A 13,854-nucleotide genomic window follows, 5' to 3' on the forward strand; every position below is an offset into this window, starting at 1 on the left:
ATTTATTGAGTTCTTTAATAACAAATAATAACTCACATTTATAGGGTATCATCTGCTGGTCACTTCTCTGTACTGGGTTCTTTATAATTTATAAGGTCATCAAATCCTTATGAAGAAGGGAAGTCAGAATTGTCCCAAGACTGGCCATCTCTGCCTTCAGTCAGAAGTAGATTTGGGGATTCATTGAAGTTCTAAATTCAAAGCCCTTGATCTTTCCTCAGTAAAAGCTTCTGAAAGTGAATAAGGAAGAACTGATGGCATATATGATGATTTTAGTTACAATCTGGTATTTATGTAAGTATTTTTTAAAGATTTTATTATTTGAGAGAAAGTACAAGCTGGGGGAGCAGCAGAGGGAGAGGGAGAAGCAGACTCCCTGCTGAGCAGAGAGCCCGATGCAGGGCTTGATCCTAGAACCCTAGAATCATGACCTGAGCTGAAGACAGATGCTTAACCAACTGAGTCACCCAGGTGTCCCATTTATGTGAATATTGTGTGTGTGTGTGTGTGTGTGTGTGTGTGTATACACAATTTGATGTAAAAGGCTTTGTTCTTATCTTGAAGGGTTTCCTAATTGCCAAACAGAACTCATTTGGTGCCCCAGATGAAATCATGAGTAAAAAAAATTAAAAATCACATGATGATCTTGTGCTACACAAAAATAGAGCTACAGAGTACTAAAGCCATTTGAGACAATTATTTATGGGGAGAGAGAGAAAAGAACTTGTGCCCCAAGCCTTATGGTAAAATCTCCTGTAAACCCATCTGTCCTTTCAAATTATTCAGAGATGGAACAGCCACAAATCTCTTCAACAAAAATCTCCCATTCGCCTAATAGTTCTTGCTCAGAATCTTCCTTAACTGCCTGATTTCAACCTTATACCCCTATTTCTATACACAATGACAGCAAGTTACAGCTCTGAGACCCCATTTGTAGCTTTACTCCCCCATAAAACAGGTTCTGAAAAGAAGCCTAAAACCATTCTGAAAGAACACCCTACTTAGAATCTACCTTGCTTAGGGAACGGCAGGGTATTACATAAAGCAATGATTAATTCTCCCTCTCACAGAGGCTTTTTTTTTTTTTAAAGATCTTATTTATTTGTCATAGAGAAGCGAGAGCGAGCACAGGAAGACAGAATGGCAGGCAGAGGCAGAGGGAGAAGCAGGCTCCCTGCCAAGCAAGGAGCCCGATGTGGGACTTGATCCCAGGACGCTGGGATCATGACCCGAGCCGAAGGCAGCCGCTTAACCAACTGAGCCACCCAGGCGTCCCCTCACAGAGGTTTAATAATGTTTCCTGACCACAAAGGACTGAAATTCCAAGGTTCAAATACAAAAAATAAATGTAGGGGATCCCCATTTGCCACAAAATAGGTGAAAGTTCACCCCGTTGTAAAGGTGGTTGAAAAAATTAGGGCCTCAGAAGAAGAAAAGGAAAAGGAACCAGGGGGACTGGCTGAGGCAAAACAGCCCTGGATCCTACCTCTTCTGTGTCCTTATGGGCTATGCCATGAACTAGGCATGGATTTTGGTCCTGGCTCTGACACTGTGATGATGTGAAAGGTATTTAAATCCTTTGGGCATCCATTAGTCTGTTGCCTCATCTTTTAAAAAGATTTTATTTATTTGAGAGAGAGCAAGAGAGCATGAGCTGGGGGAGAGGCAAATGGAGAGGGAGAAGCAGACTCCCCACTGAGTAGGGAGCCCAGTTCGGGGCTCAATCCCAGAACACTGTGATCATGACCTGAGCCGAAGGCAGATGCTTAACCAACTGAGCTACCCAGGGATCCCGTGTTTCCTCATTTGTAAAATAGGAATTACAGTGATTGCTGTGATGAATGAGAGAGTATACAGATATGTTGTTTGCTCTGGGGACCATCACATTGGTGGGTCAGACAAACAGAAAAGCAGTTAAAGTGCAAAGGAGAAAGGGAAGGGATCCAGGAAAAAAAATAGTGAGTGGGGTGGCCAGGAAGCAGGAGAAAAACCAGGACAGGAGAGGAGACTGAGAGAGGTCACTGGATTCCCATGTCCACTGGTCTGGGTTTGCATATGGGATCCTGTTGATAGGCTGGGTGACACGTACCTCAGTACTTAATAGTAAAATAAGCAGGCTGGTCTCGCACTTAAAAACTAAGATAATCAGACCACACTGTTGCATTTATCCAAAAGATATTTACTAAAAAGTCTGGTTTGGTTATCTACCCTTTTGTATATGGGAAGACTTCGGTGAATGAGCTGATGATGCATCTCTTAGATGAGGGCTGATCTGATCAAGTAGCAGTAACAAAAGACAGACTGTGAAGAGAAAAGTTCATTTAATAAGTTACATGACCTGAGGAGGTGGTTAAACCTCAGCATTTTTATGCTAGATTTGAGGAAGAGTGGAAAGTCATGGGAAAACGTAATAGGAGAAGAACAGTTATGAACCTAGTGTAGTAAATTAGGAGAAACACCAGAGTCCTTTCATTTGGATCCCTCTTAGTGTTTTTGGAAAGAAGGATGCTCCCTTTTCTTTTTTTCTTAAGATTTTTGTTTATTTGACCGAGAGAGAGAGAGAGAGAGAGAGCGTGTGAGTGTGCATGTACAAGCGGGGTGTGTGGCAGGCAGAGGGAGAGAGAGAAGCAGGCTTCCCACAGAGCAGGGGAAGCTTGATGTGGGACTCAATCCCAGGACCCCAGGATCATGACCTGGGCTGAAGGCAGTTCCTTAACCATCTGAGCCACCCAGGTGCCCAAGGATACTCCTTCCACTTGAAAGAAGGCAACTTTCGCATGAGGGTCTTAACGACCTGTTTCAGGGAAAGGTTAGAAAATCCTGCCTGCCCCTTCAATTTCTTGAATTCCTATAGCTACAGTATGCAATAGGCCAAGGTACCATGTTTTGGGGTAGTGTGTCCTGAACCCCATCACTGGCAGAGGTGAGTAGCATGTGTCATCCTTATCACTCAAACAAAAACCAAAACCAAGTCAAAACCAAAATCAGGGATGTCTGCGTGGCTCAGTCAGTTAAACGTCTGCTCAGGTCATGATCCTAGGGTCCTGGGATCGAGCCCCATTGGGCTCTCTGCTCAGTGGGGAGCCTGTTTCTCCCTCTCCCTCTGCCGGACATATCCCCTGCTTGTGCTCTCTCTCTCTCTGTCAAATAAATTACAAAATAAACACCCCCCCCCCCAAAAAAAAAACTTTGAGCGCTTGCTGGGTATCAGGCTCCTTATTCTGGGCTAGGCAGGCTCTGAGGACATAGGAATGATTCACACGGGATAAGTTCTCAAACAACTCATGGTTAATGATCAGAGAACCATCCACAAGATAATGACGGAGCAAATTTGATGACAGCCATGCAGGGAGCCAGAGGGCGCTCGGAATACAGGAGAGAGAGCCCTGTAATCCAGGGGGTCAGGAATGGCTTCCCCCAGGGGATCATGTGCATGCTCTAGGTGCTGTTTCACTATAAATACATTTCAATCTCTGTTATTACTCCTCTTTCATTTAAAAAAAAATCTTACTGCTCCATTATTCTCATTCTGTAGGTGAGTTAATTGTGAATAAGAGAAGATAACTCTCTTATTCAAGGTACAGCAACTTTCCAACCCTGGACTCTTTGAAACCCTGTGTACTTCTCCTCTTTTTGCTTTTAATATTGTCTTCTCTGTTAAATCACATTCACCATAAATCATTTTCCTTGCTCCTCTTGGCCCATAAGTTCTTTTTCTTTAATTCATCTGGAGTTTATTTATTTAGCTTCTTTTTAAAGATTTTATTTATTTATTTATTTGACACAGAGAGACACAGGGAGAGAGGGAACAAAAATGGGGAGTGGGAGAGGGAGAAGCAGGCTTCAGGCACCCCTAGCTCCTTTTTTTTCTTTTTACAGCATTAGTGTCAAACTGCCAAAATAGTTTTCAAAGTGACTGTACAATTCGCATTCCCACCAGCAGTGCATGAGGGTTTTAGTTGGTTCCACATCCTTACAAACACTTGTGGGGGTCAGTCTTTTTAAATTTAGCCATTCTAAATGGCTGTGTAATGGTAACTCCTTGGAGTTTTAATTTGCTCAACCCGTTGAGCCTATATTCATGCATTAATTTTTTTTTAAAAGATTTTATTTATTTATTTGACAGAGAGAGATCACAAGTAGATGGAGAGGCAGGCAGAGAGAGAGAGGAGGAAGCAGGCTCCGTGCTGAGCAGAGAGCCCGATGCGGGACTCGATCCCAGGACGGTGAGTGAGATCATGACCCGAGCCGAAGGCAGCGGCTTAACCCGCTGAGCCACCCAGGCGCCCCATCATGCATTAATTTTCATCCATGTATATTCTTGTGTGTTCACATTTCCTGTACATGTTTTGTTGGGTTGTTTGTGATCTTTTTGTTTAGGGTTTTGTTTATTTTCTAAAATTTTACGGTAATATACCTTTGTCTGTGTTTTTATTCATTTGTGTTGAATACTCATGCCCTTCATTTTTAAAGGATCATTCTTGCCTTTTTTTTTTTTAATAATTTTCTTTTGCTATTTTCTCTGTACTCAGTGTCTGGAAGTTTTCGTAATTTAATCCTAGATTACTTTTACTAAGACTTTTTTTTAAAGGTTTTATTTTATTTTTTAAATCATCTCTATACCCAACCTGGGTCTTGAATTTACAACCCTGAGATCAAGAGTCACATGTTCTGCAGTGCCTGGGTGGCCTTCGGCTTGGGTCATGATCCCAGGGTCTTGGAATCAAGCCCTGCATCGGGGTCCCTGCTCCATGGAGAGCCTGTTTCTCCCTCTCCCACTCTCTTTGCTGTGTTCCCCCTCTCGCTGTGTTTCTGTCAAATGAATAAATAAAATCTTTTTTAAAAAAAAAGAAAAATAAAAATCTACTTTTCTTCACTTCAGTAACAATTTTTTAAAGGCTTTTATTGATTTGACAGAGAGAGAACATAAGCAGGGCAGGGGCAGGCAGAGAGAGAGGGAGAAGCAGGTCACCGCTGAGCAGGAAGCCCCATTTGGGGACTCGATCCCAGAGTCCTGGGATCATGACCTAAGCTTAAGACAGATACCCAACCAAATGAGGCACCGAGGTGTCCCCAGTAACAACTTTTAAAAGGTACAAAACAAAAATAATCTACTTTTCTACCTTTTCTTAATTCATGAATGCTTAAAATATAAACATACAGCTTACCTGATTCAGTTCCCCTTGTTGGGTTCTGATACCAATATTATGGGAACTTTCTACAAAATATTGGAAACATCTTTCCTTTCCCAGTGGAAGGGTTTAAGGAGCACTGGCCTTGTGTGTTTTCCTTACAAACGCTGGTGTTCCTAAGACTTGACAATAACCTAAGTGTTTCTGAAAAGGACAAAAGGTGGCTCATGGGGAGCAGGAATTCTTCGGGTGTATTGACTTTAGCTGGAGTGTTTTCTTTGAGCTAAGCGAGAAACTCCCGGGGCACGCTGAAAGCCAGGAAAAACTGGTTGATATTTGCTGTTTCACCCTAAGTCACTTGATGACTGTCTTTGATTCAGAGATTTGGGTGAAGAGGCACTCAAAGGGAAAACAGAAAGGGCAAGCGATGAGAAAGGTGGGGAGACTTTTTTTTCTTACAGGAAAAGATAAATCCCAGATTATCTGCTTGGTCTGTTTAGATAGCAGTCTGTCCATTAAAGGTGTTGGGGGAAAAGAAAAGGTATTGGGAAATCTTTTTTTGTTGCTCAGGCTTTGGGTCCCAGGCCTTTATCAGGAGCTGTGCTCCCGGGTCAGAAGTCATCCTGAAGATGGGTCAGCTCCCCCAGCCTGGGCACCTTGGAGAAGAGATACTTATCTAGGCTGCTGGGATCATAGTCCCAGGCAAGGTAAATAATTGCACAAATTACCCTATGTCACCAGGACAAAGACCTCAGGAGGACCAGAGACTGCTAGATGTGTCTACTGGGCATCAAGAGGCATCAAGAGGCAGACTCCTGGGATCAATTCCCAAAAGAGGTACCAGCTCCTCCAAGAGCCATGGGCACCTGGAATTCTAGGACCTGAAGGATGAATATTTGCAGCAGCTGTGGATAAAGAAAGGGCCTCCTCCTTCACTGCAACAGTCTTCTTTGGGCACTGCTGTGTTTTTAAAATTACTTATGTATTTAAAAAGTGTGGTGAAATATATATAATTAATATATTATATAATATATAATATATTAATAATATATTATATATTAATATTATAATAAAAATGTACAAATTATGCCGTATATATGTAATATATAATATTATATTATACACATGCTCTTTTTATATAATATATAATATAATAATAAATTATATTAATTAGTTAATTATTAATTATTAAATCAATTAGTTAATTATTAATAATTATATATTATATATAATATATATTCATATATTATATATTATTATATATTATATTATGCCGTATATATATGTAATATATAATATTATATTATACATATGCTCTTTTTATATAATATAATATATTATATAAAGGCAGACGCCCAATATTAATAATATATTAATAATTGACTAATTAATATAATATATTTATATATTATATATTATTATATATTATATTATGCCGTATATATGTAATCTATAATATTATATTATACATATGCTCTTTTTATATAATATAATATATAATAATATATAATATATAAATATATTAATTAGTTAATTATTAATATATTATTAATAATATATACAATATATAATAATATATAATATATAAATATATTATATTAATTAGTTAATTATTAATATATTAATAATAACGTATAATATATAATATATAAAATATATTAATTAGTCAATTATTAATAATATATAATATATAATAATACATAATATATTAATTAGTTAATTATTAATATATTATTAATAATATATAATATATAACAATATATAATATATATAAATATATTATATCAATTAGTTAATTATTAATAATATATTAATAATTAACATAATATATTTATATATTATATATTATTATATATTATATTATATAAAAAGAGCATATGTATAATATAATATTATATATTACATATATATACGGCATAAATTGTACCACCCTAACAATTCTTAGGTGTATAGTTCTGTGGCATTAAGTACATTTACATTGCTATGAACCATCACCATCCATCTCCAGGACTCTCTTTTTTTTTTTTTTAAGATTTTATTTATTTATTTATTTGACAGAGAGACACAGCTAGAGAGGGAACACAAGCAGGGGGAATGGAAGAGGGAGAAGCAGACTCCCCGCTGAGCAGGGAGCCCAGTGGGGAATTCGATCCCAGGACCCCAGGATCATGACCTGAGCTGAAGGCAGATGCTTAACTAACTGAGCCACCCCAGTGCCCCACGAACTCTCTTTATTTTGTAAAACTGAAACCCTGTACCCATTAAACATTAAGCCCCCCACTTCCCTCTCTATGTCTCTTTCATTTGTAATTGGTAGTTTGTCTTCTCTTTGTGCTTTGCTTGTATTTGTGTCTTTGGTCAGTTTGGCTAGAGTTTGGACAATTTTATTGATCTTTCCAAGGAACTAGCTTTTGGCTTCATTGATTTTTTCCTATTGTTATTCTGTTTTTTAATTTTTCTTGATTTATTTTCTTATTTTTACAGTTTCCTTCCTTTGGCTTGCTTTAAGTTTGATTATATGTCTCTGATTTCATAATGTGGTAGCTTAGATCATTGATTGGTGGCCTTGAGGGGGATCAGGACATGCTACTCTAAAACACAGCACCTTGGCATACTGAATATTTTAAGGTGAAGGAGTGTGAGAAAACAGCAGAAGCAGGAAGGTCACTCCGACCTTCCCCTTGCCTTTTTCCCCTGAAACAGATCATGAGACTCTCATGTGAGAGGTGCCCCCTGCCACCCAATACTCAGAGGAAAAGAGCATCCTTATCTCTGAAGACACAAGGATGCTGAGAAGAATCTGAAAGAAGAGACCTTGTTAAGTTTCCTCCAGCTTTTTAAAAAATATTTTATTGATTTATTTGACAGAGATACAGAGAGCACAAGTAGGCACAGTGGCAGGCAGAGGGAGAGGAGGAAATAGGTTCCCCACTGAGCAGGAAGCACAATTCGGGGCTTGATCCCAGGACTCTGGGATCATGACCCGAGCCAAAGGCAGACGCCCAACTGACTGAGCCGCCCAGATGCCCTTTCCCCAGTTTTAAAATCCTTTTTAAAAGATAAGATTTTCTTTATCTGAGAGAGAGAGAGAGAGAGCACGCTTGGGGTGGGGGGCAGAGGGAGAAGCAGGCTCTCCACTAAGCAGGGAGCCCGAGGTGGGGCTCAATCCCAGGACCTTGGGATCATGACCTGAGCCGAAGGCAGACACTTAACCATCTGAGCCACCCAGGTGCCCCCCAAATATTTTCTAATTTGCTTAGCAGCTTACTTTCATGCCCGTAGGTTATGTATACGTGTCTTTAACTGTCAAACATTTGAGGAGTAGTCTGTTATTTTTCTGTCATCAATTTCTAGTTTAGCTCCATTATGGCTAGAGAACATACTATGCCTTTTTTCAGTTGTTTTAAATTTGTTAAAATTTTGTTATGACCCCAATGATGGTCATATGGACACGGACTCTCTTGCCTCCTTCTTTCACTTAAAAAGACTCTTGTGATTACACTGGGGACCCCCAAATAATCCAGGATAATTTCCCCCACTTTGATGCTTTATTTAATCCCATCTGCAAAGTCCCTTTGGCCATGTGAGATGACGTCTTCACCAGCTTTGGGGATTAGGATGTGAGCATCTTTGGGGGGGGGGTGGTTAGTATTTTGTGTACCACACCTCCTTTCCCTCTAGTAACCCTTACAGTGGCTGTCAGTGTCCCCAGATTGGTCCACAGAGGTGAAGAGATTTGGCTTGCTTCTCAGAGAGTAGCAAGGTCCATGTCTCACAAAGGAGAAAAGTGCAGCAACAGTGGAGGACCCCTAGGAATACTAGTAACACTACTAGTTGATAGTCAGTGTTGATAATTACAGTTGCCATTTACCCTGAGCTTTGTGTGGATTAGAGCTGCCCCCAGCCGCATTTTCCAACTGAGAGTCTGAAACTTAGCAAGGTTCTCGGATTTGCCCAACGGCACGCAGACAGAGAGTAGTGGAGGAGTCAGGGTTAGAAATCAGGCTTTGTCCATCCTCCGTGCATTTAATCACTGCCTCAAGTTAACGACCATGACCCCCGGAAGGATTGGGGGAGGCCTCCTTAAAGTGGATCCTTTACAGGTCTAGAACTGTAGGATGGATTTTAGGGTCCACTAGCGGCCAGACCTCTGTCAATATTGGACCTATAGAGAGGCTATTTGGCGCCATGGCTCCCTTTGTGTCTGACTCTCTCTCTCTCTCTCCTTCCCATACATGTTGGTATGCATGTGTGTGTGCACATGCGTGCACGCACGCACGCACACACACACACACACAGACAAACACAGAATGTGGTGTCTTATATTTGTGGTTTAATCTATATAACTCAGGGCTTATGTATCCACATCATTTAGGAGATTACGACCCTCGACACACATGTGGGATTCCTCACACAAAGCTCTGTAACCAGTGTAGAACCATCCACAGCCCTGTCCACCCCTCTCGCATTAAAATGGCCTCCGTTGTTGAGGGTGAGCAGGAGGCAGCCATGGAGAGTGACAGTTTCCTGTGGGCATCTGGGGTGGGGAGTGAGCAGCAGAGTGTGAATGGTAGAAATGTCTGGACCAGGATTTCTGGGCCCTTTAACGTATCTCTTCCCAAATCACCACTTGCAAGCCACCAGGCGTCCCCTTCTTCCCTTGTCCCTGGAGCCTCTTTACCCCCCTCCTCCAGCCCTAGTCACGGGGCCTCAGGTACACCCCGTGTCTGCCGGCTCCAGACTGGGAGTCCTAGGCAATGAATTCCCCAGGGCTGAGGGTAAAGGGAAGGTTTTCTGAGAGGAGGAGCTGCCGTGAGTGTCCCATCAGGAGACAGGATGACACTGTGCAGGGCTGGGGCAGTGAGCACAGAGAAGGGTTCCTGGGAGGGACTGTGGCCTCATGATCACATTAGTGTTCCTGTGGCTGTCCTTAAGGGCTTTTTAGCCTCTGGCCAGCTGTGCCCCAAGGCAGCCGGACAACCCAAGTCTGTTACCTGCTTTGTCTGGGCCCGAGTGGTCTCATGGGCGACCGGGTTTTCTGCTAAGGGGGCCTAGTGAGGATTAAATGAGCAGGCACCTATGAAGTACTTGAGATAAGCCATAAAAAGAGGGAAATCCTGCCATTTGCAATAACATGGATGGCCCCTGAGGACAATATGCTAGGTGAAGTAAGTCAGACAGAGAAAGACCAGTACTGTATGATCTCATTGATATGTGGATTCTTAAAAAAAAAAAAAAAAAGCAAACTCACAGAAACAGAGAACAAATTGGTGGTTGCCAGAGATGGGGGGCTGGGGAATGGGTAATGAAGGTCAAAATACAAACTTCCAGTTATAAATAAGCTCTGGAGGTCTAACGTACAGCATAGTGATTCTAGTTAATAATACTCTACTGTGTATTTGAAAGTTGTCAAGAGATTAGGTCTTAAAAATGTTCTCATCATAATGGGGCACCTCGGTGACTCAGTCATTAATCGTCGGCCTTCAGCTCAGGTCATAATCCCAGGGTCCTGGGGTTGAGACTCACATCAGGCACCCTGTTCAGCAGGAAGCCTGCTTCTCCCTCTCCCACTCCCCCTGCTTGTGTTCCCTCTCTCGCTGTCTCTCTGTCAACTAAGTGAAAAAATAAAATATTTAAAAAAAAGTTGTCATCATAAGAAAAAATTGTAACTATTTGAGGTGATAGATTTTAACAAATCTTACTGCAGTGATCAGGGTGCCTGGGTGGCTCAGTCAGTTAAGCATCTGCCTTCAGCTCAGGTCATGATCCTGGGATCGAGCCCCACATCAGGCTCCATGCTCAGTGGGGAGCCTGCTTCTTCCTCTCCCCTCTGCTCATGTTCTCTCTCACCAATAAATAGATAATGTCTTTTTTAAAAAAAGTTATTTGAACTTATAGAAACTTTGACCTGACTGTTAGTCCAAATGGGGTCCTGGTCCTTCAGCCTCTCTCAGGGGCCCGGAACATTCTTCCTGGGGTCAAGGTGCGCAGAGGCTCACTCCCCATGGTGCCCACACTGAAGGCACTCTGGATGTCTGCTTCAAGGTGGAAGCAGGAGGGGTTAGCCACCAAGTGAGCATCTGCTCGGGGATGCCCACACAATATCAGGTAGACCCTGACTGCTGGAAATCTGGCAGTACCACAGGCACCCACAAAACCTCAGGTGTCCCAGTCTAGCATAGAAGGCTCACACATATGTACAAGCACAACAAAGAAATGGAAAGGCGCTGCAGTATGTAGGTTTGAGAATGGAACGCTGGATCCAGATGGTCTTGGTTTGAATCCTGGCTCCATGATTTTCCAGCTGTGTGACCTCTGGAAGGTTGCTAAACCTCTCTGTTTCTCAGATGCCTCATTTGTAAAATGGAGAAAACAACACTAGCTACCTCATTAGGTTGTTGTAAGGAGTATAATAGGAGTTAATATGTATAAAGAGTTTAGAACACATCCTGACATATAATAAATGTTCAATAAATGCTTGGTAGTGAAAAAAAAATGAAGTATTGAATTAAAAGTCCAGCCCAAGGACATTTAAGAAGGGACCCAAGGGAAAGGAAGGCAAAGTTGATAATAGCACTACCCTCCAAAGTTATTTCCTTACAGCTTTTTAAAAATGATTTTACTCATTTATTTGACAGAGAGAGATCACAAGTAGGCAGAGAGGCAGGCAGAGAGAGAGATGGAGAAGCAGGCTCCCTGTGGAGCAGAGAGCCCAATGCGGGGCTTGTTCCCAGGACCCTGAGATCATAACCTGAGCCGAAGGCAGAGGCTTAACCCACTGAGCCACCCAGGCGCCCTCCTTACAGCTTTTTAAAAAAGATTATGGTCATTTATTTGCCAGAGAGAGCACAGGCAGAGGGAGAAACAGACTCCCCGCCGAGCAGGGAGCCTGATGAGGATTCTGTCTGGACCTTGGATCATGACCTGAACCAAAGGAAGATGCTTAACCGACTGAGCCACCCAGGCATCCCTCCTTCTGTCTTTCTTAAAGTGTGGTCCTATGGCTAAGTCCCCATCCTTGGGCAGGAAACCTGCCCTGTCCCAGGCCAGAGCTAGTCCTCCCCAAGGCCACTCATCTAGGAGAGCCCTGGGAGCAATGTGGAGACAGAACTGAGGCCAACAAAGCCCAGCCCCCATTCTTCCCACAGGTGTCAGACACTAGCCTCTTGGAGCTGCACACTTCTCTCCGCACGCGTGCACCCATTCTACCTGCTGTTCCCTGTTAACTGCGTGTTCTGTAAAAGGTGCTCCCCCTCATCCCTGCAGGTAAAGGGGCCCATTCATTTTGTATCCTGTCCAGGTCTGGTATAACATGAACCCCAGTCATTAATTCTACTCTGCAAATCATTAGCTATAAATAGTCATTTAGAGTGTTTTCTCCCGGTAGTTTGTTCACCCCAAACTTGGACACGCAGCTGTGTGCATACGTGTGTTTCTTTGGCACACGATCTTATAAGTAGAATTGATGAGTCAAAAGAGTCACTCATTCAACGAGCACCTAAAGAGTGCCTAGTAATTGATGGACACTGCTCTAGGTGCTGGGGAGACATCAAGGAGATAAAAGGCACACGTTCGCGCTTTGGTGGAGCTGACATTCCAGTGGAGGAAGTTTCCGGTTTTTATCTTGACAGATGTTGCCACAATGCTGTCCACAATTACCAACATCCTCAGCCCGCTCCTGGAGTGGGAGCTTTGAGGTGGGTGGTTGGATTCCCTGACCTTTGCCTCTGCAAGATCTTCAGGGTCAGGGCCGGGGCCGGTCCATCTGGGGACGTCCGTGGGCAGTGTGTATGTGTCACGGGGAGACCGGAATAGAAGGGTCCACTGCAGAGCGGGGGGGCTGGGTTGGGGGGGGTGAGGAGGCTTTTTCACGCGATATCTGCAAAGAAGCTTCCTTGATCACACCACTAGGGGGACTACAGGAGGTAGGGAGGAACAGTCCAAGTTGGAACCGTCCTCCCAGGTAATACCCCTTCAGGAGGTAGAGATGGAACAGTCAGATCTGGGAGGTACCACTGGGTAGGGGGCGTCTATTCAGGAACAAACCATTGTGTGGGCTGGAGAGGCCCTAAGGGCTGCTACCACCCCCACACAAGGGGATTGCGCACTAGCCCCCGATGGAGGCAGGAGTGGCACTTCCTTGACCGTCCGCAGCACCCGCTCATTCTCCCGGTTCCCAGCCAAGTCCCAGGTAAGCACCCGTTACACGACCGAGACCCCCACCTTTCCCAGGCTTCCGTCGCAGCTTCTTCGGCCCCGCCCTTCTTGGTTCCTTGACTTTGAATCGGTGGTTTGCGCGTGCAGGGCCTAGCGATTGGATCCCAGGAGAAGGGAGCGGGCCCCAAGGCTCGTTTTGGGATCTCATTGGTCAGCCCGAGCTTTCGCCAATCCCACGGTTCTCCGGTGCGCAGAAGGGACGTCAGCCCCACCCCGGTCGCGCGCCCAGCTCCACTGGGCGCAGGCGCGGTGGATGCTTGACAGGAGTTCGAAGCCTATGGTAGTGGGGCTTTGGTGATGGTGAGCAAGTTCGAATCCCGTCTCCGTGCATCAGTGTGTTAACTTGTCAAAGGGACTGAAGGTGGTACTCCTGAAGCCAAATTCAGAGATTACTGGCTCATAGCTATGCTCTGCCTCTTAGTGCAACGGTGTTGGGAGATGACTTCATGTGTTCCCCGCTCATCCTAAACTCAGTCACAAGCCCAACAGGTGCGCGTCCCGTCGC

At 43.4% G+C, this 13,854-nt stretch overlaps 1 protein-coding gene across 2 annotated transcripts in view; it reads left to right on the forward strand.

Annotated features, from left to right (window-relative positions):
• Window positions 1-13,066: 13,066 nt before the first annotated feature.
• Window positions 13,067-13,854, forward strand: part of PAGE4 (PAGE family member 4) — a 153,374-nt gene continuing 152,586 nt past the window's right edge. The window contains exon 1 of one of the 2 annotated variants that reach the window (XM_032331266.1): window positions 13,067-13,323. The gene's annotated coding sequence lies outside the window, so the exon portion shown is untranslated. The remainder of the gene's footprint in view (window positions 13,324-13,854) is intronic. The other variant, XM_032331261.1, reaches the window with a different exon arrangement.

This window comes from Mustela erminea, chromosome X (assembly GCF_009829155.1).
Source record: "Mustela erminea isolate mMusErm1 chromosome X, mMusErm1.Pri, whole genome shotgun sequence".
Taxonomy (NCBI): domain Eukaryota; kingdom Metazoa; phylum Chordata; class Mammalia; order Carnivora; family Mustelidae; genus Mustela; species Mustela erminea.